This window comes from Cydia pomonella, chromosome 12 (assembly GCF_033807575.1).
Source record: "Cydia pomonella isolate Wapato2018A chromosome 12, ilCydPomo1, whole genome shotgun sequence".
In the NCBI taxonomy this organism is placed as follows: Eukaryota; Metazoa; Arthropoda; class Insecta; order Lepidoptera; family Tortricidae; genus Cydia; species Cydia pomonella.
Genome location: NC_084714.1, coordinates 7,249,101 through 7,276,512, shown reverse-complemented (window position 1 = coordinate 7,276,512; position 27,412 = coordinate 7,249,101). Strand labels below are relative to the sequence as shown.

The 27,412-nt window shown below is 35.7% G+C and overlaps 1 protein-coding gene across 6 annotated transcripts in view; it reads right to left on the bottom strand.

Moving 5' to 3' along the window:
- The window catches only part of LOC133523383 (uncharacterized), a 311,151-nt gene that overhangs the window by 155,115 nt on the left and 128,624 nt on the right, over positions 1-27,412 (bottom strand). The window contains exon 1 of one of the 6 annotated variants that reach the window (XM_061858923.1): positions 19,008-19,191. The exons of the other annotated variants lie outside the window; for them this stretch is intronic. The gene's annotated coding sequence lies outside the window, so the exon portion shown is untranslated. Of the gene's footprint in view, positions 1-19,007; positions 19,192-27,412 lie in introns of those variants that run through there. 6 annotated transcript variants of the gene reach the window in all.

The window sequence follows — 27,412 nt, the reverse complement described above, 5'->3', positions numbered from 1 at the left end:
TAGTAACATCGTATTCACTTACTGTAAAGAAATATTAAATAAACAGACTCGATACAACCACCAATTATTTTAGTATTCAACCAGTGTGACCAAATTGAACGTCTGGTTTCAAATTGAATATGTAATGAAATATGAAAGGGAAAGTACGAAGAAGAAAAAATGGAGCATTGGAAGGGAATAAATTGAGTTTGAATGAGAAAAATATTCAACTTATAACAAACTTAGTGGACAACCACTGAAAGGCGATGCACAAAGTTACAAAATATTGGCTGAAACCCAGAATTCTGTGAAATGGCTGACGCAGTTACAAAGAAAAGACTTCAAAAAATCTCGCTAACATTTTTCCGTCTGATACATTTTGCTTTGTGAAACGTTAGCTATTTATTTTGCTCTTTAGATTTCGAAAAAGCAGTTTTTAACGTCTAGTCGAATTAAATAATGGCCTCTTTGACTTCGGGTCAAGAGTTCGAAGCCCGCGCTTCCACGGCCGACAACCTCGGGGCAATTTAGCAAAACGTTGTCACCTTAATCATATTAATATCCTCCTCTTGAAGAAGAAACGTAATTAATGCGTTACATTAATTTTGTTAAGTCGTATAAAAGGAAACTACCGGATTTGGAAATTAATTCTTTGGTTCTTTGGTTTGGTAGTTCTCTTATAGAATAAGAGGCTTTAGGACAAATTATCATTAGTAAACCAATTTAATTAAAAAGAACCCGTAGGGAAATATTTATCAAGTCACTGAACTTGAGTAAAAAAAATCGGAAACGACAAGTTCAAATCCCTCCCCGGTTTTTGCGAATAAATTCACGAAGGGAGGCTGGTATATACATTCATTGCAACTTTGTATAAGAGCGTAAATGTCAATGAGATAAAAATGTAACGTGAGTGTCGACAATGCACTATTACGTAAGTTTATTACGTGATATTGTTTCATTTTACTGCGGTACAATATGTTTTCATTAAAGGTAATGAGAATGTTTCACATGTTCCGTACGTATATGTAAAAAAATCGATTATTAATTAAATATAAATATATACAATAACAACTTAAAAATAAAACTAATAATAATGCTAGTTCGATAAAGCGTGTGGTGTATTATTCTTAGACATTTTTGATGATGCCTGTGTCTGAATTACTTTTGTGAAATATTGGACAAAGTTTGTTACGACTGCTCTTTGTGCACTTTGGACGAAGCCTACGTTGTAGATGCTGCTCTGATCATCTAACAAAGTTTACAAGTAACAAGAAAGAAAGTTGTGCGGAAAACGTTCCGTAAAATTGCCCTACTGAAATAAATAAAGCCATAGGCGTATTACTCGATAAGAAAACAGAGTAAGATTGATACCCTAAAAGGTTAATAGGTACCCTTGAAACATAACTTTTGCATAGCTATTAACACCAACACCCACATACATCATTAATCAAAGTCGAGTCAAAGTTAATCCGACTCACGGCTTTTGTTTGCGACAAATACTTAATTTTACGCACCGACGCGATCCGACTTTCTTATTATTATCTTTTCTGGTCAACTTGTTCTTTCCGTCTTGTTGAACTCGGAACGACGATGATCGAAGTAAGTAATAAGGAATGCTTGTAACTTTTATCATATTATAGTTTTAGATGGCGTCACATCAGCAAGGTCTCTGGCTGATATTTTCTTCGCTTACCTTTCTTATGCTGGAACATGGACCGTTCAGTAGACATTGAATTCTAATGATTTTAAATTAGAGTTTAATATCTATTAACGCGGATCCATGTTGATATGTTATCAAGTACTTTAACGTTCTAACACCAACTAGTAAGCGTTCTTCTTTAATTTAAGAGCAGGGCTCTTGTCGGTGCAGCTTGATGAAGTTGTCTCCACCTTGGTCGATCCAAAGCCAGCCCTTAGTGTCCTGGTACGACACGACCCCTACATGCTCCTTTACTTGGCTCATTTAACTCAAGCGTTTGTGCGAAAGTAAAAATAGACTACATAGTCAAGAAATTTACAAACATATTTCTTTCAAATGGTCTCACGAACTAATGTCATCTAACGCACCTTTATATGAAGCTCCAGTTGTTCATTACTAATTTCTGGTTCTCACAAAGTAACTCGTAAATTCATTAACATTTGCCACCCACTTCCAAGAAAATTATTTCACCATAAACGCACGCCGGGTATTTTTCCTAATGTCTGTAACCTAGATTTCCCAAGAGGCTTACGCTGTACTCGGCGGGTGCGGGCAAGCCAATATTTATGAAAACATTAAGGTTGATTGATTGAGGAGTCGCATCAAGAGCCTGTAGCCAATTTTCTGAAGAAAGTACACGTGTTCTGCGAATTTAGGTTCATGACCGCAGTAAATTGCAACTAGGGTCAACGGACATTAAGATGTTTCTTGAAATGTCGGTAATTTTGTACGCTTGCAGGATTTTTCAATAAAATTATGTACTAAACGTTGATGCAGAATAATCATTTGATAAACGTACTTTTTCCGAGTGGTGAGCGTACTGAGACCACAATAATAACGTTTTGTAACTTTTGAAGTCATACGCATAAGGTCCTTCTTACATAAAATGTCGTCAAAGGGCAAATATGTCAGAATTTTATAATTAAAACAAAAAAGATTGCATTAACATCGTAACATTACACCGCACAGAATCATCCGTAGAAATACAAAATTTACGGCGCACAGCCAACTATAAATAACAAAATTATTCATTTTACAATGATTTCGTAGGTATCCGCATGAAGAGAGGGTAAGTAAAAATGATACAGAGACTTCCAAGAACGTGGGCACAGCGACCAAAAAAATATTACCTCCAGAGCAATGAGAACGGGTATTTTGTTCAAAGATTTCCAAACTAACGGCGCTTTTTCAATACCAATGGAAACTGTTAATTTTATCAAGAACTTTTCACGTAGTGACTCGTGCTCATTGCTTTCGTGTGTAATTTTCTGGTAACATCGTTATGATTGAAACGATTGTTCAAGTCCTCGGACGTCACAAGGAAAACAACATGGACGTGTGTAAGTTGTGCGACACGACAAACAAAATATCGAGCTGTGCAAACACAGACGGTATTGAATACTTACGGGGCTGCTATTGCTATTGGTTACTGATCGCAGGCGAGTCGAAGTCACAAATGGACAAATCGGGATTATCCTAGAGTCCGTCTAAGCTAACTTTGCATCATCTTGAATAAAACAAAGTGAAGGGTGTCATAATAAAATTCATATTGTCATAGAAATTAGACATTAATGATGACTTTGCTACACTGTCACTGTAAATGCCAGACAGTTTACTTGGTGCGCCGCTATATATAATACTTTCAATTATCATCGTTACAAATCGATTTTAGTAACACAAATATTAAATTTAAATTCACGTTAATGATTATTTTGTATCTGTAGAAGTAGGCAACAACTCGCAACGGCATATACCTCTTATCTGACGTCATTAGATACTATATGAAATGGAAATAATATGTTAAACTCGTGACTAGTCAAATATTCGCACAACCGTCAGTACCCAAACAGGTTTACAAGTGACGTCACCAACAGGTGTTTTCGAATTACCCTTAGGGCGCGCGGTACATTAAATTCAGCCGAGCCGACCGATCAAATACCGCAATGTACTGAAACTCGCATGCGAGTTCTCGTGCCGGCTTAATGAGCCCTAAATCGTCTGCTATCTGATCATTTCTATAGTTGTAATGTAACGTATCTTGAAGTTACAGATCCACTGGTCGACCTCCGCGTTCGATTTGTCTGCACTCGGTAATCAATAATGACACAGCCAGAAAGCACAACACAAAACCAAATTACGCAAGCATGACCCGTGACAGATGTTATCTTCATTGGAGTTTTTCCAACGCGAATTGCGCAAGATTATGAGAGGCATTATGTCCCTGATTTGCATTTTTATTAAACAATCAGTGTCCGGATTTGGGGCGGTTATGAACTTGATTGATTTAGAAAATTCGAGTCTCTATCAAATATTCAACTGTTTTTCTCGAACCGATAACCGCTAGGGGGAAGATGCGTGGGAAGGTCCCTAATCAAGTCGACGATTAAGTCAAGAATAAGGAAGGAAACTGCACCAACCGTACGTAGCCAGGCTAACAATCTATTATCAAAAAGTAAAAATGATTCTAAATAAAAGTCACGTGATTATTTTCATATATTATTTAAGTTTCGATGGCGTGACCTGACGTTTCCAACGGTGGAGTTTTTTCGGCTGATGTGACATTGAATCTGATTGAAGACTCTTGTGACAAAGGACTTACTAATACCGTGGCTTCTATCGCGATAAGTTAGTCATAGGGCTCATGATATATTTTATACAGCCTGTACAAGTGTATATCGGGAATCTACAGCGCATCTTTCTGCGAAGGTTATAGCAAAATGAACTACCTTATTATAGTGGTAAGCCAACATAAACATGATCCGCAAAATAGCAAAATATTTACTTACTGTAGCGTGTTGAATCGCAAAAAGGGATATAAATCTATTAATATAACATTACGCTTACTATAGCAGTTGCGGCAAAGGAAAACATGGTTGTTCAAAGAGGCCATGAATGCGAGAATAGGGTATTGTGAATATTGTGGTATGTATGAAATACACTATATTGTATGATTTAATTCTCTTTCACGAGCATTATGGAACCTATAAAATCCATATTTCAACAAAAGAGATTCAAGACAAGTACCTATTCGCAATTCCACTTTAAACGAGAGCATTTTCTTAGAAACTAACTGAATTGAGACGTCTTAAACATTGTCGTAGAAAATAAAAAATTACATTTTCTTCAAATGCACCCATCTGGAATTTCTGGAATATACCAACTATTTAATTAATAGTACTTAGTTAACGATGAAAGGCCTGTTCTGAAGGTGTTACTCCTAGGAAAATGTAATTAATGAAAGAGATGTTAGTAGACACAGACACGTAAAAACAAATGAATTCTAGCACTTAATTAGAGATAACAGTAGCACTGAAGTAATTACTGAAAATTCAACTTTGATTTTAATAAAGCTATCGCACAGTGAAATTGTCGGATCAGTTAGTCGCATTCCTTTATATACTCTCAGAAATAAGTTTTAAATCTCCTAGTGAAACTCCGATAGATCCATTTTGAATGTTGGAGATCTAAAGTAAGTTTCTTTAATCTGCGAGTTAGTTCGTCTAGTAACTTTAATGGTGTCCTGTTCAAGTTCGAAGTGGCAAAATTATTCATAAGTCATTACAGTTACATTCCATCACCAATTCACCGACTAGACGCGAAGCTACGAGCTCAGTAGATACGACAACGTCAAGCCGAGTTAGAACATAGTTTGTTACACTTCAGAATGCTCTCTGATAAAACTAGTCTACGCCTGCGTCTTCGTCCGCGTCGAAATTGTTAAACATTTTAACCGCATTTTTACCCCCTTAAGTAAAGAGCTCTACAATATGTGAAGAAGAATATATGTCACAAACTTTAAGAGCCTATCTTAAATGATTTAGGCTGTGCATTGCCTGAACGTAGGGATCTGTATAACGGGACTGTTTTATATATCATCATTATCATCATCTTAGCCTCCAGTCGCCCACTGCTGAGCATAGGCCTCTCTTCGTGTACGCCATTTATCCCGGTCCTGGGTTAGTCTCACCCAGAAGTGTCCTGCGATTTGTACATATACTGACGGAAAACGCAAAATAAATATTCGTTTTATTTAAACTAGAAACAAACGCAAATAAAGAAGCCAATATTAAAAATACTTTTCACAAAAACATCGAAGTTGGCAATGAATATTACGAACGAATTGATATTTTTCTTGTAATATTACTGGCTTTCGGTTCATCTCTTTTTTCGGTTTGTCAAGAGTCTTGAACTTTCAAGGGAAGAGATTTCGGTTTATTTGTCTGAAAAGTTCTCTAGAATTCATAAAAGTTCCAGCAGACCTCCACGCCATCGTTAGAGAAAAGGAAAATTCTAAATAAACTAAGCTACTCCCATTTTCTTTTGTGCAATAACTTTTAAGGATACGCTCATTTTGATTGAGCATTTAGATATTTAAGGATTGAGTGGTATATTTAAGATCATAAATGGTGGTGTAAAATTATAAATCTTTCTTATAATAACGGATTTCCTTTGGATTTAGCTCCGAGGAATCGCATTCCACACAATCCAAATCGGCTCAAAATAAACAACGACATTTCTTAAATTTAATATAATGTTCATATTAAATAAAACGCAGGTTGACGGGAGCATTTAAGTAATTTGGTTAAAGTAGACAAAAGCTTTGAGTGACGTGACTTATGCAAAAAGTTATTATTATTTTTTTATACGCTTTTGTAAGACAGTTGGCTTCATAAATGAGGCGTCAACGACTCATAAATTTGCAATGTAGTATGGGCGAATTTCGACTGCATAACCACATATTTTATTAATTACATCAAAAATGCATGAAACCCGTACACCCATTCTAAAACAATGCGTAATCATATTCTTTCTTAAATTTTATTTTTTCAACTGGTTCTCATCAAAAAGTAGAAAGCTAGTATTATCCCTTCTACATTGTCAATATTTGTTTAAATTATACAAAATCTACAACAAAGGCCAGTTTACCCTACTGACAAAAACACAACGAAAAAAGGTGCACAATCTTGCTCTTTTTTTTACGATGATATTTAACACTGTATTAAAATAAGAACACATTTTATCGTTAGGGAGACTTTTAGGACTTATAATTTAAAACATAGAGATTACTTTTAAGGGTACTTAGAACCAGCGTTTTTATAAAGAGAGACAAAGTGTCTAGAATACGTAGAGAACCAATCTAAGCTTCTGATCGCCGCTGTTAAATATTCATTGCAATGATAATTTTGTAATTAAAATTAAAGTTAAAATATTGGTTAAATATGCGCAATTGTTCATAGGTACGGTACACATCATGACACAAATTTGTCAGTTATCAGTGGCGAGGCCACAAAATTCGGTCGGGATAAATTCTAATTTATGTCAAAATGTACGCTGCAATCGGTATGATATTCACATCAAACATGGCAGGCACAGGCAAAAAAAAAGCCAACAAATCGTCCTGACTCAAACGGTTTTTGGATATAAATATTGCATGTTCACGTACTATGCATATGCGTCCACCAGGACTAAATAAGGAAACAAAAGTTGGCGTACTATTCTCCGATTGGCATGCGCGGCGTTCATCCGTTTCTACGTTTTGGCGTACTGCATAACTGATATCCACAAATAAACGTTATTGCAAAGGCGTAAGGTTCCCCGATGGGCCAATACTGAACGCCAAAACTGATATAGCAAGTGCGATTAATAGGAGCACAGTGTTTTCCCTTTGTGAATGAGTTATTGCTTACAGCACAAACGATGTATGTGAAACAACAAGCATGCCAAATCGTCTGAATTGCTCAGTCGACAATCGACATTGAGATTCGAGATTTCCATGATGATACTCGTAATATGTTCGATAAATACGTTCGTTTCATCAAAATATTAACTGATATATTTTTGATGCAAACTGGAAAGGAACGAAGTAAAAAGGCCGGAATATCAAAGGTTAAATACTTTTTAAGACGTGTCATTACTTCACTATGTAACTATGTCATTAGGCTTATACAAATGCAATAAAATAATAGCCTTAGAAGGAAGATACATAGTATATCGTCGGGGATAGTGCAATACTGCGTAACTAACAAATGCAGTAAGGTCCAATTACCTTGTAAATTGTTTGAATTTCGAACTCTTACGACTGTTAGTTACGCAGTATTGCACTATCCCCGACGATATAGCGAAAAAACCGACCAAGTGGAAGGGTTCTATAAAAACGGTCACCCATCCAATTTTTTTTTTTGACCCAGGGGGAATCCGTTATGGATCCCACTGGCACGGGAGAAGCCGAGTGGGTATGTCCGACTCCCACGGACTAAACCCCCTGGGGTGTTCCACCGCGCGCTTTGTGGACGGGGTTTCGGGAACGCGATTGTAGACTTCCGATACCCCGTCGGCGTTGCCATTACGGGCTCGTCTTTTGTGGCTGCTGCAACAGCCTACTCCGCTGAAGACGCCTCGGAACACTTGAGGGCCTTCCAGCTCGGAACCTCTTTAGGCGAGTGATGGAACTCCCGGCCCATCACCCGCAGGTTCCCGTTAAGGCGGCATCATTCGGGTTGTGTATGCCCTTAGACGCCGACCTGGCCTCCTACGGCGCTGAGGGAGCGAATTTACATCGTCCTCGCGCATTCTCTCTGCAGCCTCCTTTTGCGACAGGACGGTGACGCTAAAGGAGGCCGACGGTCACCCATCCAAGTACTGACCCCGGCCAACGTTGCTTAACTTCGGTGATTGGATGAGAACCTCGAGATTGCATTGGAAAGAAATATTTATTTTATTGTTTTTAGTATTTTTTGTTATAGCGGCAACAGAAATACATAATCTGTAGAAATTTCGGCTGGCTAACTATCACGGTTCATTAGATACAGCCTGGTGACAGACGGACGGACAGCGGTCTCAGTAATAGGGTCCCGTTTGACCCTTTGGGTACGGAACCCTAAAAAAATACAGTAATGTATGCCTCTCACATTTAGTATACTTCTCAGAATAAGATGGATGCTTATTCTATGATAATAAGCAAACCATAGGGTTGGACGTTGAATAAGTATGAGCCGAAAATATATACATACATAGCACGGAAGGAGGAAGCAGAAAATTTCGGTTTGATTTGGTATTAATCTCATATTCATTTCAGAGCGGTACATCTTTTTTTTTTTATATAAACACAAAGAACAGCGTTCTTTTTCTTTCTTTTTTTTCATAAGCAAGTGCACATTATTCATGTTTGTGCTCTGAATTATCCGTCGAAATTATAAAGTAAAAGTAGACCAGGAAAAACAAAACAATTTATTAACGTAAAAAATTACTACAAGCAGCAACTTATTAAGAGTCTCAATTAAAAGTTTTATTTTGTATACAGGTCTGACCGAGAACGGGCTGTTTTGTAAAGTTAGAGGTTGCAATTGTACCAGTCGAAATTATCTACAATAATTCGTCAAACAGCGTCTTAATCGCATAAATTTTGCCAGTGACTAACGTAGACTCGTAAATATATGTACATATTTCATGTAATAGAATCCATTATTAACGCTGGCAGGACTTGTATACAATGTAAGCTTATTGTTTCTGACACAATGGCGATAAGGCGTATCAATAAACTTAGTATATCAGGGCATGCATCTACACTACATAGTAGGTACATAGTTATCGTTATACTGACATACCCTTACCATGGTACCGCGAACGTGAACACTCGCGATTCGCTCGTAACAATACCTATTCCGAGGTATCATGAGTTTAGAAGTCCTAACGCGAAAAACTAAAATCGAAATTTCTTTATCTACCTCTCTCTTTGCAAGAGGGACAGAGAAGTAACCAAATTTGTTTTCCGCAGTAGACCCTCAGGAGACCGATTCCAGAGGCTGATCGGTGCACACGAAATTCATTCAAGATTGGACTGCCAAATACCTAAGTGGTGAGGATGGAAATGTTGTCGCGTAGGGCGATGGCGAAAAGAAGCGGCAGAGATCATGTTGTTTAAAGTTATACATAGCTTATTATGCAATGCATCTTATGTGGAAGTGTGCTGCTAATGAAGAAGATTTGAAACGCGTTTAACCATTATTTAGTCAACGCCCTCACTTTACTAAAAGCAACTACCGAGCAACGTCATGCTCTACGAGCACACTTGTGTCGTTTACCTTCAAACTCAGATAAATCCATTCAACCCTCTTAGAAAATATCTACCTACCTTTTCTTCATACTAAAATCGCAAAATCTGACAGTTGGATATCTGAGTTTGAAGTTAAGCGACTCACTTTAGACATTGACATAATTATGATAAAGTTGGCAGCCATTTTTAGGGTTCCGTAGCCAAATGGCAAAAAACGGAACCCTTATAGATTCGTCATGTCCGTCTGTCTGTCCGATTATGTCACCGCCACTTTTTTCCGAAACTATAAGAGCTATACTGTTCAAACTTGGTAAGTAGATGTATTCTATGAACCGCATTAGGATTTTTACACAAAAATAGAAAAAAAACAATAAATTTTTGAGGTTCCCCATACTTAGAACTGAAACTCAAAAAATCTTTTTTCATCAAACCCATACGTGTGGGGTATCTATGGATAGGTCTTTAAAAATGATATTGAGGTTTCTAATATCATTTTTTTGTAAACTGAATAGTTTGCGCGAGAGACACTTCCAAAGTGGTAAAATGTGTGTCCCCCCCCCCCCCGTAACTTCTAAAATAACAGAATGAAAAATCTAAAAAAAATATAACTTCCACCGAAAATTGGTTTGAACGAGATCTAGTAAGTAGTTTTTTTTTAATACGTCATAAAATTAAAAAATATATATTTTTTTTTTCATCAAACACATACATGTGGGGTATGGATAGGTCTTCAAAAATGATATTTAGGTTCCTAATATCATTTTTTTCTAAACTGAATAGTTTGCGCGAGAGACACTTCCAAAGTGAAAAAAATTGTGTCCCTGTAACTTCTAAAATAACAGAATAAAAAATCTAAAAAAAATATATGATATACATTACCATGCAAACTTCCACCGAAAATTAGTTTGAACGAGATCTAGTAAGTAGTTTTTTTTAATACGTCGTAAATGGTACGGAACCCTTCATGGGCGAGTCCGACTCGCATTTGGCCGCTTTTTTTAAAAGAAGAAGTAATTGCAAGCGAGTGTACGCTGTCGCTAAAATGGTCATGTTAAACTCGTAATAAGGGTATTGAAATTCAATAAGTACAAGAAAATAGATTTACTTATATACAATATCGACATGAAAGCGTATTAATAAGGCATACATCTCACACAGTTGGCACTCATAGGTTCGTTAGGGATTTTGTACGCCGAAACCATAGAGAAATAAATAAGCTTAATGAGTGCTCACTCCATACATGGAAAAAACACCATTTTAATAAGTTTTAAGCGAGCTTTGTGAAAACATATTTATGATAAGATTTAGGCTCAATAAGTATTAAGGCTCACATAGACGGTGCGAGAACTCGCATGCGAGTTTAATTACATTGCGGTATTTGATTGGTCGGCTGAATTGGATGCAGCCAAGAGTCCTCAATGTAACTAAAATCGCATACAAGTTCGCGCGCCGTCTAAATCAGCCCTTAAGCTTCAAGCGCGCATAGAACTTACATAGTAATAGTAATAAGCACGGAATACTATAATAGTAACCTTATTAACTAGTTCTGTGGTATTTAATAAATCTTAACATACCTCCCGTACAACTTACCTATTAATAATAAGTAAGATTAGCCATGTATGGAGCACGCATTCCATTAACCCATTCAGCGCTAATCACGACACGTTGTCGTTTTGCCTCTACAGAGCATTTCCTCTACATACCGGGAAAAACTATGATAACGGCCACGACGTAGCGTTACGACCGCACCACCTCAGCGGTGAATGTGTTAAAGTTATTTATTTAATTATTTCTCTGTGCCGAAACGGTTTCAAATTAAATCCCACACAGAGCATAAATAAGCAAAGAAATTATGTAATTGGAATTGAATATATGGCTGGGAATAAATAAAGGAATAACGGATTAGATTAGTAATTAGCTTGTTTGTCTTCAAATTACATATGATGAAAACCGTGTTTCTAGGTAATAGGTTTTATTGAAACACAAATAAAGACGATAACTCTCGCGATGTTTTTAGTTTTAGATAAAAAATCGTCTGGAAACTATTTTCACAAGACAATCTAAGAAGTTCAAAAGATGGGCACACGTCTTTTAAACTTCTTAAATTGTCTGCTCTGGGTTGACGTATGGAGCTTTTACTGTTTGTTTAGGGTGTCCAGCAGCAGATTTCCGATTTCAAATACAAATAATTATCGAAAGCGAAGTGCGAAGGAGACGCAGGGGTGTTGTGTTTTTGTTTCGTGATTGTTGCGGATTGCTTAGTGACAATGAATCGCTGGTCAGTAGAGCCGTCCATATGCTATTGGGGCGTATCGTACCAAAGGATTTTCACTTTAACACAAGGCGTAAGTTTGTATTAATTTCGGAATATTCTGAAGGGGGAGTCAACATTTAAAAAAAGTACTTAATTCTCAAAAAAAGAAATCCGCGTTCATATTATTTTCATAAAAATACATAGTTTTGGCATGTAATGTATAATGTTTTGGAAATCTGACACATATTAAAACGTGTGCATGAGTGGTTATTTCTATGTTTCAATGAAAATGATGTATTTAATCAACTTTAGTTTGAAAGATCTTGTTATTAACCTTACCATAAGACGGTACCGCTGATTTTGAATAATATTTAAGAAATCATGGGCATTCAAGTACACGTTTATCTGTCTATCATTACGAATACATTAGCCGAGATGAGTCATGGTTATAGCAAAAAAATAGTATTCTCAACTTTTGGGAAGAGATAACTTTTGTTTTTTTTTTGTGAGTATATATGATCCTCCAAAAAGTAACGTGTGACATTAACATTTAATCTCGCGTGTCACAGTAAATACAGTAATCCAATTAATACTTTATTGCACAATAAAGACAAAAAGCACGTTTAATCCACGGCCTATACACGGAGGGGTCAATGTCACACAAAACGATGACTAACTACATGTTTTTTACAACATAGACTACGCACCGTTTTGGAAGGATATCGAATAATCTAGTAACTCTGGGGAACTAATCGCATGGGCTGAACAGACATCGTCTAGAAGGGACGGACGGAAATAGAAGGGTTCTAGAAAACCCTAAAGGTTAGATTACATTTATTTTCACGATTTGCAAGTTTCTGGGGTAGGTACAATAGATAACAGGTTTAATAGAAATATTTGAGACTTGCGGGAAGTAGAATCGAATGACGTCTTCCAAAAAAATCATGACTAAATTCATGTCTGTTAATTAGAATAATACGCATGCATTTCTTGTACTTGCGGCTTGCGAAAATTTTCCATGCTGTAACAGGTAACACCATAACACGTCTACGCTGTCGTGGCAATTCATAATCCTTATAGTTAACATAGTATTTAAAGACTACCGATGAGTTTAGAGGAGTCTATAAGAAAACGTACACACGAAGTAAAAACATCATGGACTCAACTGAATTGCGAGGTCGCGTTAATACTAATTTAGCCACGCGAATGATGATTGGTGATCGCGAGTCGTCTTACATGCTCCATCTAAGGCAAATGATCTGTGTATGTAATATACAGTACAGACAATTAACATAAATGATGGATTGTCTTAGGATAAACCGACTGTTATGTAACAACAAAGAACAATTGCGATGAGCTTCAACACGAACTGAACAATTTACGTCTATTTACGGAACACGGGAAATATAAATTTAAACGCCTTGAGGTAGAAAATGGTGTTATGCAATACGTAGTAAGCTTGAAACCATTGTTAATAAATAAGACAAGTGTATGAACAATTGATGATAGTAGCATTAATAAAACATTCATTTAATAATACCTTGTATGAACTTAAAATAGGAATCGAAGCTGATAGACTAAAAATAAACATTATTTTTATGAATTATGACTACCAATAAACATAATCCATTTCCTGTTTTGACATATTTCAATGAAAGGTGAATTCAATTCTCCTTAACATTTTCAGTAACAGAATTACTATTTACACGGATAAACAGATTTTTACATCATTGTTGTATTTTTTTTAAACAATATTCATCACAGAATTTAATTTTCCGCTGATTAAGCAATGCCTTTTACAAGCATCAAATATTTACAACTATGTAAAGGATTTTACTTCTTCAGGCTAAGCTAAGTCTGAAAGTGCACAGACTAAAATATTGTAGGTCGTAGTAGGGTAGCGCTCGGACGGAAACGAACTCGAATCGATGCCGTGGTCTGCTCTATTTAGGTCCTCGTACCTCGTCTATTATGCATGCGACTCCCACATTCTCTGGCTGGTTGTATCAGGTTGCGACACGTTTTATTTGAGGTCATTACCTTCCGATATAATTTGCACCCTTTTACCATACGACATACTTATTTTCATTAAGTATGTCGTATGGTAAAAGTGTGCAAATTTTATTGCTTATAATGTAAATTATATCTCTTTTCGAAGACACTTTATGACACTTCGAAGTCGATTTAATATTATAAGTAGGCATTGACTGATAATGAATAGTGCCATCCCAATATGAACTGCTCGACACTAAAGACCGCTTGCACTGCACCAAACTCCGCCAATCAATGCCATCGTATTTTTATTTTAAATATGTGCTTGTGTGAAAAGTTTGACAAATTTCGCAGCCATCAATCGTTGTGATCAGTTCGAGGACAGGTGAGATTTCGAGTTTTCTATTTTTTAAGACAAAATGCTTTTACCATATAACAGTAAATGATGTCGACATAGCAATAAGTAGTAAATACTAATTCACATCGCACCGTACCCATGGAGGTAGAGTAAAGACTTTAGCAGACCCTTTATTCAAATTATCCCAACTTCAATTGGATACGCTGATACAGCCTTTACTTTAATAGGTTCCGAATAGTGTTGGTAAGACACAAGTCTTTTGAGTCCACTGCGTTAAGACTAGACTCTATTCTTTGAGTCCAAACTTCAGTTCTTATCAAGACCCCGAGTATTTTTGTAATTTTCTAAAAACAATTTGTCTTCACATGAATTTCATCTGTTAGTTACACATCATTCAATAATGCTTATTATCATTAGGGTTCATTTAGATAAAACCTGCAACATTTTGACGAAGTCTTTATCCTAAGGCTCGATAAAGGACTCGACTCGAAACTTAAACGCCTCAGAAGTTTTTTTAAGCACAGAGTCGCGTAAAAACGAATCGAGTTCTTCAAATTTAGACTCAAAAGACTCGAGTTCCTAACAACACTAATTCCCAATGAGAATACCGAACTCTCGGAATGTTAACGCGTGCCACTGGGATGGGCAACATTTTCAATATTCGGCAATATTAATCCCGGGTGGATAAACTCGTGCGATGATTTGGTATGCCTACTTATTCTATTCTGGTTTTATTAGAGATACGTGATTACGTGCCCTAAGGATCAAAGTAGGGAAAAATATTACTTTTGCGTCAATAAAGTACCTGTCCACTTTGTTGACATTAAAGACCAAAAATGTTTCTCATTTCTAAGACAAATCAAGGTGCTTAACTTATTAATCCAAATACGGATCACATGTTTATGGAAAATGTGTTATGTATTCGATATTTTTTTTCTTCATATATTTAGGTATATTAAAACACTTCACTCGTTTTTGCACAACTAAGACGAGTAAGCAGTCTACAAAATAACATCTAAATTTCTTTTTCTGAGTCTGTGTGGGTTATCATATTATTTCTTTTCACCATCCATGTGTGTAAATGTGTATTAATTTTGAACATATAAACTACTAACAAAGGAAAATAAGTATTTTCGTGCATTTTACTGAATTTTTAAAAATATAATAAGAGAGAGAACGTAACCATTTTCATAACCATTACGTAGACCTAATCGCAGACGACGTGTTACTAATCCTACGTTCATCAGCCCGACTGTTCGTTTCTAAACAGAGCAAAAACCAAATCCTCGGCATATTTTCGCAATCCATTCGCGCTTTACCGATTTTGTTAAATGAAAATATTTTCAGGCTTAAATCATGGTTTTCTGCAATTTCCAATCAGCAATACGTGATATAATTTACTTAGATAAAATTAAAAAGGTTTTTGTTTCATTCGAAAACATTACCTTATCTCAAAATGGTTTGATTTGAAATATCTTCCTGAAGCGCGGTTTCGTGTCCGTATATATTTCTTCTATCATTTTCTGAAAGATTCAGGCCGTAAACGATTTACCGTTACCCAGTCTAGAGACAGACAAAAGAACAGAGAGACGGACGTACTTCGTCGCCACAGTAACACCTGATACCCTTTGCCTAAGTAAGACTAGGTTTGCCACACGTCAGGATTTCCCCTGGCATGTCAGGAATCAGGATTGCGGGTGATTTGATTTTTTAGATACCTCAACTAACCAGTAGAAGCTAGCTAAAAGTTTGGAGTTGGGTAGATGAAAGAGAAGGTTATGCTACTGGCTACAGCGTATTGTAGCGAGTTAAAGGGGTAATGGCTCACGAAAGGTTTTGGAATAAGGGATTTCATGGCGAATTATCGAAGAAATGACCGAACATTAAATGTCAGGATTTTTAGGGATCTTACTTACTTACTTTTGTCAGGCTACTTATTCCATTTTTCACATTTCAACCCTACCTAAGACTGCTTTTCTACTCGTACTAGATATTCGCGAAATAAATAACAAAGATAGATTCTTGGAATCCATAATAATTCCTTTATAACATGATGGTACCAAAAAAGTACAAGACTGCCTAATGGATGGCTTTTATAGAAAGATATTAAATCAAATCAAATTACACCTACACAAAGTTTAGTCAATGCTTAACCAATTACATTGAGGTTTGACTTTCAATGACACTGACGTTCAATTGAAAGTACATATAGTTGTCAAAGAGACTAGACTATAATTACTTTATAACTCAATAAATTACATAACACGCTTCGTTTTAATTAGTACTGAGCAGGTCAATGAGCTTTCAATTAAATAGAAAATTACTTGTTATATTATAACACACTTTGATTACGCGCAATTAATGAGGTTTTCATGGCTATTATATTTCGTAACCAAAATATTATAATACTTTTGGTTTAACAAAATATAATCAATATGAAATACCAACTGACAAATAACTACTAGCAATCATCATACAGTTAAGTCAGCTGTTGTCGTGGCTGAAATGGTTGAGACTTCATTTTGTTTCCTTTCACTTCACTTAGCAATACCTAGTGTTGGTAGCAACTTGAGCTTTTTGAGTCTAAATTGAAGAACTCGACTTGTTTTTCCGAGACTCAAGAGCTTAAAAAACTTCTGAGTCTTTTAAGTCCCGAGTCGAGTCCTTTATGGACTCTTTTTTGAGCGCTACTCAAAAGGACTCGAGTCTCCGGATAAAGACTCAGTCAAAAATTTTATAGGTTTTACCTAAACAGCAGTAAAGTAAATAGGCGTTTTTGTATGATTTATGTTATGTACATCCATGAATTTCACATAAAGACAACGCATTACGTTATTTGTAAAAAAATACAAGTTCTCCGAAAAGGACTCAAGTCTCTACAAAAGACTCGAACGCTCTAATAATTAAAAAAAAAACGAGAGTTCCACATTAATTATGAGAGTCTGAAAAATTGAGTCGAGTCTTAAACACTAGCAATACCAGTATTAATAATGCTACAATAAAGTATTTCTTGATAAAGGATACTAAGCCTAATCTGCCAAATTTTGTGTTAGCTACCGCCATAGGTCTTGCTGGGAATAGCGATGGACATTTCCAACCTAACAAACAAAAATACTAAGATAAGAGATAAGTAAAAGCGACCAAGTAGATTATATAAGGAATACCCCGACCGAGCTTAGTTCAAAGGAGATTAAATGAGATACCGTTCAAAGAAATATTTAATCTGTTCTCATCATTGACTTTAAAGCGGGTCTTACTAAAATCGAACTTACTATTGATTTAAATAAAACCAGTATTGTACTGTACAATAATCAACGTACCTAGTTGATGCATTGGTAAGCCTAGTTTCACTTTACGTGAACAATAAACATTATTATTATTAGGTACATTCAAATTCAATAAAAACAGAGTCACTGAGTTTAAAAAAGTATTGTTTTTTTTTTAACTAAGTGAAGTGAAACGTGAGTGCAGTTTTCATAAATTCTATAGTATAAATAAAACTAAACCGTACTCATCAATACTTTCACGCTGATATTAGATACATAAAAATTAAGTTACAAGTTAATAGCAGGTGCCACGCCGTCTCCGGTTACATAAAAGCAATTAGTATAATTACGAAAATACACCGTCGCGCTAGTCTACTGTTATTACGATTTCATTATACAAATAAGATAAGGTTAGCTACAATCCACTATAATAATAGCGGGCGTAATAAGATTTATATGAATCGTGTAAATTACCTTAAGTTTTTTAAATAATATTACAATGCATTAAAACTCATAATAAGATATTATTTACATCCAATAATAAAGCTTGACTTTATTGACAATAAAACGTCATCAAGCGTAAAACTAGAGTAGTTACTGCTTTGCATTATATTTTGCCGGCTAGGTATATACCTAGCCGGCAAAATATAATGCAATTGTTCGTATGTAAGATTAGGTATATACCTAATCTTGCACGTTTTATTTACAAAATTCAATTTGAACAAGTATCTTTACGACGTATTTTTCCGCCGTTTAAATATTCGTCTTCCTTTCCGTTATATAAAAAGAGAATCATTAATCAACAGGCTTAAAAAAGGATCGTCATTTTCTGAACTCGATTCGCATGTAACGTCCACGCACGTGTAGTGTAACATCGTAAGAGAAACAAGGGGCATATTGACACGTGTTCTGTAATAAGAATTGTCTACAACTTGACATTGTCCGATATTACTTACAAACATGAACGCTGAAAACATTTCCTTTTTGCATTCATGTTAAAAAATAAATTATAGTGATTTGTATTATCTGTCGAAATGCTAAATAAATCACACAATGTTATACCACTTTTATATAGACCGAACTTTAATAAATATCGAAAATATCATGAACATAAAGTTACGTCCGAAACGCCAGTGTAAATAAATTAAATATGAACTAAACGCTATTAAGTATATCCCTATTAATTTAAACAATACTTTGATAAGATGTAATAAAAATATTACTTTGCATAAAAATAGTTTTCACACACTTATATAGTCACTTTTATTCACGTCATATACCAATCTATGGATGAGTAAAGTTAACCTATGCAGTTAAATACAATTAAGTAAATTGACCATTACATATGTATACACATTACTAAGTTCTTTCACAAATGCACAGCTGATCAAGATAAACAAACTCACCTTAAATCACAAAGCACATCCCGGTATCGAAGAAATTTCGATTCAACAAACTTCCTCAGTGCACTTTTGATTTAAAAACGACACGAGGTTTCCGTGAACTAAAAATATTCGTTCCCTTTTTAGAGATGGGGTCGCGAGTGGCAATAAAAAGGGCGTGCGGCAGCCTCGGCGGCCGGCGAATTACTGACGCCTTGAAGAGTGCAGCAGTATCAGGCATCAGGCTTGATCAGAAGTGTTTGTATAATATGCATTGATAACACAGTTCTGCTAATCAACAGTGTATACTGTCTAGCCCACGCTGTGTAGGTGCATCGTTATCTACATTATGTCATCTATTGTTGCTGCTGCCTTCGAATCAAATTAATTAGTTGCAGATAATAGTTAATTAGTTAAACAAAGGGTTGGCTACTAGCAAAATTTTAGCGCGGGCAACTAAAATACCTTACTTTCATTTTCAATAAAGAGTAACGAAATGAATAGGTACCTATTTCAATCGCCATTTTTAGAACAAAAGTAAGTTACAATTAAAGAACTTTCTTACAAAAAGGTACGAGTAAAATATATAAACAATGGTTCGTTACAGAAGTTTTTCTACAGTTTCTTTTGCGAAAAGAGAGATTTCATTAACCACGAAAGCGTGTGGGCTCCAAAGCCAAGCTATTTAGGGCAGATATAAAGAAGAGTAAGCCGCAATACGACCAATAGGACAGGAGTAATTTGTTACCCTTCTCAAGGGTTGCACGCTATTTATCGAATTAGGGTTACCATCTTTTGTATACGGTAATAAAAATGAAGTAAGTACTCCTTGTAATCATCTTATACTTATTGAGATAGATAAAACTTCACCAACTGAAGTGCTTTAACCGCGTTAAAATCAGGTACTTAACACATTTCCTTTGTTTGAAAGGATATCTACCTGAACCGAGTAAACCAGAACGATCGTTGTGAAAGCATCGTTAAGGTTGATTGGTAAATAAATTCGTATGTATACTGTGCAAACATGTATTAATTTACTTGTTGACGCATTGCCCAGATATTTTTATTCGCAAGCGAGATGAGTTTTTCGGCACCGACGTAACCGAATGCAAAACAAATGAGAATTGTCATTTGAAAGCATCCGTGCTCTTTTTCTGCAATATCCACAAGCTCTCATCTTACAAAAGAACGCCATTGGGAAACTGATCTTATTACAACTAGAGAATGTGTGATTTCGAATAATAACAGATGATCGTATAATGTTGACTATATCTGATGTCAGTTTCTAGTAAATTTACAAACATGTAAGAAGGTATGATGCATGATCGTTATTGTGTGTCATTCATTTTTAAAAGGGACGTTAGGGAAATTGGTGCTTACGTCACAATGATATCTAGCGTCGCATATCATTAATAATGACGTATATGTATACCCACGCGTACCTACAGTAGTATACACTTTGATACTAACTTTACTTTTAAATAATAAACTGTGTACTCAGTGTACTTAATAAAATCTTGTATTTCGAAATTAACCTACTTCTAATAAAGACGTATAAATTTGAACATGACAAACAGACGACAATACAATAATTTCGTACCATCGAGCTGATCTGATGATGGCCAGAAAATGGATAGTGGAACTCTTCGGCGACTACTAACAGCCCCTAAATATTGCGTTCATATGCTTCATTAATTTCATTATAGTATATATATCGAATCGAATTATTTGGGGTGCCTAAAGTACAGTGGGCAATAATTGTGTTTATTTATTAGTGTATGTAGGAACCAGTCTTTTGAGTCAAAATTTGAAGAACTTGACTCGCACAAGACTCAGCGCTAAAAAAACTTCCGAGTCTTTTAAGTATTTTAGTCTTTAAATTTGGTCAGGAATAAACTGTTAAAATGTTTCGGGTTCCTCGTGGGCACCGTGTATATTGCAGGAAAACCATACTTACGTGCAATGACTATGTTGATATATTATGTTCTGAACCTAAGTATGAAATTATGAATGCAGTTTTTTTTAATACCACGACGGTGGCAAACAAGTATACGGCCCGCGTGATGGTAACCGAGTATACGGCGCTAGTCGAACGGTGCTATCGACTGCCCTAAATATGAACTAATACAGTTTGGCCTAAAATAGAAAGTTAATTTACTACATGATGGATGTTAATTTTCCGGGCTAACGTTTGATGTCACTTTATACGGAAAAAGTGTGACGCTTATAACTGGTTGGTTAATAGTATACAGTAATATATGATGAAAGACATAGAGCAATGTATTATGAAAAATTCTTTTTACGATTAGATAAGATTCCTGAGATAGTGATAATAGAAGTAATGCTATGTATAGACATAATATGTTACTATCAATAAATCAGATAAATAATATCTAACATCATACACATATAACGTGTCTCTACTCTCTGGATATTGGACGAGATCCCGAGTAGAGTTCCTTCTCAGGAATGTTCTAATATGGTAAATTGATTGGATTAGATAAACATTAAAAAAATATCTTTTAAAGTTAAATTAAAGGACCATACTGTATTAGTCGTTCACCATGGCGTTAAGATTAGAGTGACATTAGTGCTATGACATACTCTTTAATTACCGTGTATCTGTAGAGGCTGTTCTGAAATATTAAATATAAATTTACCACTCTATTGCGGTAACTAGCACTATAGGTGTGTATATCGAAAATTTAAAGGGCCATATGTATAAAATACAATACACGTGCGAAAAGGTAATTCGCCACTCGTATTGATTTAAAACATTGCCGTTTGGAATGAGACTTTGTACATAGGTTAGAAATACCCTAATCGACACGTCCTCTTCGTCTATGTCCAGAGGGTAGAGACATGTTGTATAAATTAGTAAGAAGCGGTTAAATTAAAAAAAAAACGCAATAATATTACTAACTGAAATTTAGTCAAAATGGTTGTATGTATTTATACAACAATTCCATAAATTTAAATGCGTACAAATCAATACTAAAAAGGGTATTAATTTTAACTTGGCTTTTTTCTTAACCGTAGTACATTATAATTTAATTTAGAATAATACCACGCACGTATGGAGTTGGTGAGTAACCCGACTCCTGCAGGCTGCAGTAAGATTTTTGTGTAGTCCCGATAACTTTACATCGGGTAAGCTTTTATTAACGACTTGTCACTATCATGTAACTTGTCTTAGCTACTTTGAGGTAAGGACTTACCCCCTTATTCATAAACGTCTACTAAAGTTGACAAGCCGCTAATAATCGTTTGTTCCTTTCCATCATCCCAATACGTCGGAAAGGGACAAACGATTATTAGCGGCTTGTCAACTTTAGCAGACGTTTATGAATAAGGGGGTTAAGCTACACCACACACTAGCATCTTTTGAGCGTTGGCATCTAGTCAGCGCTATGGAAAATGGCGTCGCCACGCAGTTGCGCCAACGTAACGTCGAGCAGCAGCCATAGACGCCGACGCTCGGGAGCCGCTAGTAAGGGGTGGCCCTAAAACATTCTTCGCCTAGAATAGTAGCAAGCACGTATAGAGTTAATAGGTAACCCTATTCGTATCGCTGCGCAGGCTGCAGTAATAACGGGCTGCACCCGACCGTGGCACTTGTGGATTAGTTTTATAACTGCTGTCCCTCAGCGTTAATCGGGCACGCTTTTAAGAATAATAACATTTTCATCACAATTGCGCGTTAAGTATGCTATTTCACGCAAGTGCAGCGGGAGCTAAAGTCCATTAAACTCCCACGGGAGTTATAGCTTTTTTTTTTATTATATCACTAACTCATACTAAACAAGTAGGTTCTTTGTAAAGATTAGGAATAATAGGAATTTGAAAGACCGTTACTTCGTTAGATTCAAAAAGCTATTTTTCCTTCTTAATCTTACTGTTTTAGCCCATTGGTTGGGTATAGAGTGCCTTAAGGCCAAGTCCGCCATTTGTACCGTTATGTATTGTTCAATAAAGATTAAATAAATAAATAAGGAGGATATCTAAGACAGTTAAATGATAACCCAATACGGCTGCATTTATGGTGCACTAAAAACTCTTCTCATCCTTGTGAAAGACCTTGATTAACTTTACCGCGAGGCTTTTCATAGGATTTGTTCATTTATATGATGCCCTGACACGTTTTTTAGTCTCCGAGCTTAGAGAAAGATCTTAAGTAAATTATAATTATTCGCGGTAGATATTATTAAACAAGGGACCGTTTTTACTAAAGCTCAGCAGTTTGACCGAGAGCCCGAGATTGATAGGGATTTGAATGACACTAAGTATAAAATGATGATAAAAATAAGGGCTTTAAAGGATCTTTACATCGTTTTTTCAGCTTATTTTGCTTAAAACTGTTTTTTAATTTTCCTACACACTTTTCACAACTGTTTTGACGTATATAAAAAATGCCGGTCATAATGTACACTTATATATATATATATATATATTGCGATATAAAAGGGTAAATCGTCAATTACCGGCCACTCTGACCACCCTTCAATCACTAGCCATCTTGTACTAAAATGAATTCTGTTTAATAGGTAAATATAATGCATTTTTAGTATACGGTGGTCAGTAATTGACGATTTACTCTAGGACGTAATAAACATTACGATGTTGAGAATAAAACACGATTCATACCTGCAACAAAAGAAAATAATATTATTAATAATAATAATTATAATCAATGCAAACTCTGCAGTACCAACCATGTTAACGTGCTGAGAATTAAATAAAACAACCACATTCCCAATAGGTATCTTCTGATGCATCGTACATAGAAAAAACAAGAGTCAGACTTTAATTAATTTTTACTCGACTCATAGTGGTACAACAAGTATTATGCGTATTTCATTTTGCAGTGTTCATAAGTTATAACCGCTAACTGATATGTTATAAGCGGAACAATTTAATAACTGAACAGGAGACGGTATAATTTGATGATGTTCCATATACATTATATCAATCCATACGCAGCTGTACCTACCTACTACGAGACACATAATTGTTATTCATAAGTAAATCTTATATTTAGTTTTGATACCATAATTCTATCCCAACAAAGAGATAAATCTATGTAAATTCCAAATTTATTCCACAGTTTCACTTTAAGTCCAGTTATTATTGTTAAGTGTTGAGAGATTAAAATTCCTAATGGTATACTTTTCATGAAAACAAACCTAAAAGCATCTACGGAGCTTTGCTTAATAAGTAATCAAGACAACACTCAAGAGATAACCGCGCCATACGACATGACTTGGTAGATCCAGAAAATTGAACCTTATTTGTAGGAATCACATGGATTGTTTTACCACTTGAAACTTGATAAGAGCTTGAGAAAGCTATCAAAAAGGTGTCATATTTCAAGGGCCTGAAACGCGTTCCAGTAATCCCAATGACACGGATTTCATTGACCTTACAGTGCCTACGTGAAAGGCCCAGACATCTGTTGCCGAGGCCCGTCATTCTAACGTTTAACCCCTAAAATATTAGCTTCATTGTGTAAAAGTAGTAGAAGTATGACCCTTAGGTCCGTATAAACTATACGTTATCAGGTCTACGCATATACTGGTTCTTTTTTTTTAGCGCTTGGGAAGTGAAGAGAATATGTCGGGTTTGTATGTGAAGCTCAGCACAAAAACTCGGTGGAGTGTTTAATTTTAATTAGAAATGCGGAGGTCTGGCAGTAATTGAGTGAAAAAGAGCTACTTGACAAAATTTACGCATGGAATCGCGAAGAGCGAGCTAATTAAGGTTTCTAGGGAATCGGTAAACATCTCAGTGCGGGGATTAACAGATGATTGTAGACATGTGGGTGAGGCCATTCACTTGAACGAGCGCTTTGAATGTTTCAACAAGTTGCCGAGCTCCGGAGAGTTCGGAGACGCTCATTGCGCATCGATTTAAACCTAGGAGTAGGTATATGGTTCGAAGAGGCAATTTTAATTTAAGTGATTAGGATTATTATGTACGTTAAACTCACTCCTGTACCAACTCCTGAAATAACAAATTTATTACGTGTTAATCCAGGCGTATTAAATATTTATCATAAATTAATAGCATAATTCTTAATGCGTAAAAAACAGCAATATTGCATGCTTTCATCCATCAATAACTATTGCGCTTACATATATATATACCTAACATTAGTAACATTAGCATCTCGTCAAAATAAAAGATATTAATGCCATTAATTAGACATACCTACATTGTTTATTTATTATCATAACATAACATCTCTGTGAGCAATCAACAAACAATCAAACTAATGAAAATAATAACAGAATACAATCGTTCGAAAATATGTTCCTAACCCATTTTTGTAATTAATTCGTCAACACAAATATGGTTTTCATATTTCAATAATAAGTAATCTCATTGGACACAAACAGAAGGTATGAAACAAGCAACTGAATGTTTATTTTCAAATTATTCGTTTCCCGATTCGGAGCGGCAGACGAGCGGCAAACACACAAATGCTATTAAAATTTCAGGAATACGGGTTCAGAATGCGACGGGAGGACTAAAATATCGTTTCGGGTATATCGTCAGCGGCCTGATTCTGCCCGATCAAGTTTGATTACAATTCTGTTTCTGTATAATTGTGCCAAGTCAAGATTAACAAGTATTGAAATCTCACGTTCCTGTAGGTATGGAAGGTATGAGTTTCGCGAAAGAAAATTAACAAATATTAGACTTGACTTCACATGGTTCATTTTGAAAACTACACAAGTAGCCTTACCACGACTGCCTTTAGTGTCAAACTGACATATTCGCTAACGTTTGCGTATCTTTCTTTCTATACATCTCGCTCGCACTAATATGCGAGTACGAGCGAGATGCATAGAAAGTAAGTTATACGGACACGCTAGCGAATATGTAAGTGTCAAACTGGTGACAGGCATATAAAACTTTGGTTTCAGCTTACTTTGTTTATTTAAAACAATAGAGCATGTGTGGATTTTTTTTAATATACGAGTATATTTATATCCCAAGTAGACTTAAGTCTAAATTGGTCAGGTAATAGATACCTATAAATAAGTAAATAAATTAGACTAGAAACATGTAAACAAATTGTAAACTTGCAGGAATATATTTCATTATTTGAATTCATTTGCATTTTCATTCTGTTTTTACGATCATAAATGTAGGAAAAATGTCCGTCTCAGGTCACTGTCTGTAGACAAATTATCTAAATTAAAATTTTATTAGATCCAATGCCTAGACTACCAATAAATATCTAGATTAAAAATGTATAGTAGTCGTTTCTAGAAGTCTCTGTCTGTACAGTGCTACTTATTGACTTAATGGAAATTGATGTGGGTAGGAAATCTTGCCCTTGATAGAATAATGAACGGAGCATTAAGATAATGGTCAATAATGAAGCTTTATTCGATTTTTACTTAGTTCCAATTACTTGGGAAGCTATATTAAAGGTAGACCATTACAAAGATGACAATAAAATAATAAGAATGTATATCGCGTTAAATACGCATTAAGCCGCTTTTCTATCACTATTAAAAGGGTTTAGATTAGTAACTCGATTTTATATATAACGAATACAATTTGTACGTTTGTGTACGGTCTATTATTCCGTGAGCCGTGGAAAGACCAGTCCTGTGCTGCCCCCTACAGTTTATGCACGCTCCCTATACACAAAAATCTCCGTTACTGTTAACGTTAGACAAATAATATACTGGTAATTATGTTGACAGAACTACCTTGTAATTTAAACAGTGTATTTTATTGTGAATATTTGAACAATGTATACCGTGTTCGACTGAACAAATATTCAAATGCAGTTATTGTATACCGCTAAGGGAAGCAGAAAATGCGTGATCTTTTTCCAATGGAGTCGCTTTATTATTAATTCATGAATGATCATCAATATTCCACTAAACACGGAGGCTGATTCTGATTCAACAATGTGTTGATCTTATTTTGATATCACTTTGACAAATGCTCAAGCTGATTGATCGCCGCGCACGCGCGTAATATTCGTGTCATTCGACATTTCGCTCGCATTTATTGGTGTGCGTGAAATACATTACGAGCCATCATGTCAAGTTCACGGTATTGTATGATTTCAACATCAAAACCATTAATATTATATTAATATTAAAATTGGCTTCCAGGCTATCGCACTAATACGGAGATATACGCTAACAGTGTGAGCAAGACACCGCTATGCACGTATAAAGCGATGTCCTGCTCGCACACCGAAACGGCATGCGGATCGCATCCAACATAAAGACCCCACTATAAAGCTCTGCGCTGAATAAGGACACACGCGCGTTGACAGCGGTAATCCCTTCATCCTACTTGCTAACGGTTATCGTTAGCTGGAACACCGTCCACATTGTAAACAGACAATGTTAAAACCTTATTGCAAAGGCATAAGGTACACAGATGGTCAGTTTTGTTGC